This window comes from Etheostoma spectabile, chromosome 6 (genome assembly GCF_008692095.1).
Source record: "Etheostoma spectabile isolate EspeVRDwgs_2016 chromosome 6, UIUC_Espe_1.0, whole genome shotgun sequence".
Taxonomy (NCBI): Eukaryota; Metazoa; Chordata; class Actinopteri; order Perciformes; family Percidae; genus Etheostoma; species Etheostoma spectabile.
The window spans coordinates 899,384-902,704 of record NC_045738.1 but is presented as its reverse complement, the minus strand read 5'-3'; the positions used below and the strand labels follow the sequence as shown (position 1 = coordinate 902,704).

The window sequence follows — 3,321 nt, the reverse complement described above, 5'->3', positions numbered from 1 at the left end:
CAGCACCATGGCTTCTTCTAAGCAGTTGTCTAGAAAAATGAAACTGAAAACAGTTGACAAAAACCTCGTCTACGTCCTCACCACAAAAATCAGCATTTGAAGTTTGCAAATGAACATGTAGAAAAGCCTGCTGCACTGTGGAAACAAGTTCTGTGAACCGATGAGGTTAAAATAAAACTTTTTGGCTGGAATGAGCAAAGGTATGTTTGGAGAAGAAAGGGCACAGAATTCAGAATTTAATGAAAAGAACCTCTGTCCAACTGTTAAGCGGGGGGGGGGTCAATCATGCTTTAGGGTTGTAGTGCAGCCAGTGGCACAGGGAACATTTCACGAGTAGAAGGGAAAATGGATTCAATAAAATTTCAGCAAATTTTGGATGCTAACTTGATGCTATCTGTGAAAAAGATAAAGTTAAAGAGAGGATGGCTTCTACAAATGGATAATGATCCTAAACACACCTCAAAATCCACGGTGGATTACTCTGGGCTGGCTACAAGAAGCGTTTCCAAGCTGTGATACTTGCCAAAGGGGGCAGTACAAGGTATTAACTCTGCAGGGTGCCCACACTTTTGCAGACGCCATGTTTTTGTTTTCTATTATTCTGAAAGTGTAAATCACGGAAATAAAATCTAACTTTTTGTGACACATTATACAAATGTCTAATCTGTCATTTGACGCCTTTCGGAAATTTTTTCCATCTTTTCTTGGCTTCTTTATGCACATTAATACAAATTTTTACCAGGGGTGCCCAAACTTTCGAGCCCCACTGTATGTTTGTGTTCCTGTTTGGGGGAAAGGTAACCTGCAGCACGTCAAAGCCAGACACTATATAGTATTAAGTTGTTAGCTTTAGCCTACATTCACCACTACATTCACAAAATCGGGCTGACACAGCACTTTTTATAAGACTCACCCCGGGTCGGGTTAATTAAATATACTGCTAACTTACAACACTAATAACATTACCGTCGCCAAAACACGAATCAAATCCCCAACTTCCCCGTTAACCGTCAAGCCATTAAACTTATATGGAAATTAACACCTCTGCTGAAGTGTTAAATCACGGTCTCTCTCTTTCTCTCCCTCTCTCGCTCTCTCTCTCTCCCTCCCTCTCTCTCTCTCTCTCTCTCTCTCTGCATATTAAGTGGTTTGGGGTCCTTCTGCAAGTTATTTTGGGGTACAATTTGGTTTTGAAGAATTCTACAAGCAGCAATCGGCCCGTTCCAAACAGGCACATTTTCAACGGGCCCTGTACTAGTTAAAACACACCCCATTCCATTGCTACTGTGGCAGGCTTTAGGCTATATATAACCTTGAGGATAAAGACAGCACTGAAGGCTATAGCTAATCATTGTCATTGACTGGTGCTGCAGAAGAAGAGAGGAGAAAAGCGGCTGGCTTTACCTGGGGACACTTAAAGAGCCATTCCACAGTTCTCAAATAAAACAGTTTCTTCTGCCATTAAACAAAAAAGGTGATTCCACCTGTCAAAATGAGTTGACATCCCGTGTTTGGGATTTTTATTAGAAATAATTTTAATAAAAGGTATTGATACTGTTCAAAGAACTTAATATGTTATTTTTGCATTCAGTGAAGGGTTTCAACATCATGTGATGTAAATGATGCCTCAGAGAACTTAATCTGTTTTCTGTGGTCATGTACTATTTCAGTAAGCCTTTTGTTGTTTGTGGTCATGTACTAGTTTAGGAAAAATTTCAACATTTCCATTGTACTTTCCATATGGAAATATAGTCTGATCAGTTTTTGTTTCAACCTTAAAATTATTAATCTAAAATCTAATAAAAGTTCATGTTTCTGTGGTTATAGCTAACTTACTTGAAGGTATCTACAGAAGAGTGACATGACAATGTCATAAAACATTAAAAACAAGTCATAAACGTTTATAACATAACCCTTCTTTTAGTAAGTGTTATTTGGGTTTGTCATGACAAGTTATGGTAAGGGTTCATGTGTCTTGACTGTGTCATGACAGTGTCATGTGTTCATGTTACTCTTATGTAGAAAACTTGAGAATAGAGGCATTAATGCTGCAGGTCATTAACACTGACTAGAAAACCCACCAGACAGCCAATCTGCCAGTCCACCACAGAAATCATAAAGACGTAACTTTACAGATTATATAATTACTGGGTTTTTTAGAGCTATCAATTACTTTACTGAACTGTCATTGACTAAAAAACACATTTAAAAAAAAAAGCCAATCCTCAAACTAAAGCAAGTCTTACAAGAAGCCGGTACTACAAACCTCTAACTAAACACTCTTGACAATAGAGCAAAAGACAAAACTGTCACAGAGCATTCCTGGGTTTATTTTAAAGTGGCAATTCTAAATTAACACACATAAAACCTAGAAGGCACTTTTTAGAAGCAACTTATCGTCACCAAAAAAAGTGTTTAGGGACTATATATAGACGTCTGTCTGTCTGTCTGTCTGTCTGTCTGTCTGTCTGTCTGTGTGTGTGTGTGTGTGTGTGTGGGGGGGGGGGGGGGGGGGTCATAGGAACATAACTGTCTGTGGTTTTAAGAGAGCTCTACCAGTGACACATTTTGGCAGCTTATCAACAATACAATGAGCAGTAAGTCCATGAAAAAGTAAAAGCATCTACTATCTATCCTAAAACTACCATCCATCACAGGGACTATACAACACAAGTAATGTGCGCTCTTCTGTGCTTCAGTTGCCACTTTCTGTACATGTTATAATTGTATTACAGACTTGGAAAGGCCTACAAGCAACACCTTACAGGTGTTTAGTCTTCTTGTTACAAAAGTATGCAGTAGTTTCTCTGTAGTAGGAGAGGCCTCAACTTTTAGAGGTTCATTAACAATTGCTGCTTTCCTGAGATATGAGAATGGGAATGATGAGTAAATAGTAAATAATAATAAGATATGAGAATGATGAATAAATACTAAATAAGTGGAATAATAAGTGGAACCAGTAAACAGGTGCTGTTTAAAGACAGTGTTACTGAGTTATTGCAAAGAATTGAACCTGACACTGTGGGTAAGAAGTCAGCTGTTCAGAGTTCCTGAGTCTGTTGGTTTTGGCGTACTGTGCTCTGTACCGTCTACCAGAGGGGAGAAGCTGGAACAGTTTGTGTACGGGGTGAGATGGGTCTGCTGTGATGTTTTCTGCCCGTTTCCTGACTCTGGAAGAGTATAAGTCATGCACCGATGATCTGTTCTGTTCCGTTGTATTCTGCTCCTGTCCTTTTGGTGGCAGATCCAAACCAGACAGTGATGGACGTGCAGAGGACAGACTGTATGATGACTGAGTAGAAGTGGATCAGCAGCTCCTTA

The 3,321-nt window shown here is 39.4% G+C and overlaps 1 protein-coding gene across 6 annotated transcripts in view; it reads right to left on the bottom strand.

Moving 5' to 3' along the window:
- ulk4 (unc-51 like kinase 4) overlaps positions 1–3,321 on the bottom strand; it is a 119,848-nt gene that overhangs the window by 96,705 nt on the left and 19,822 nt on the right. The gene's annotated exons all lie outside the window — the stretch shown is intronic.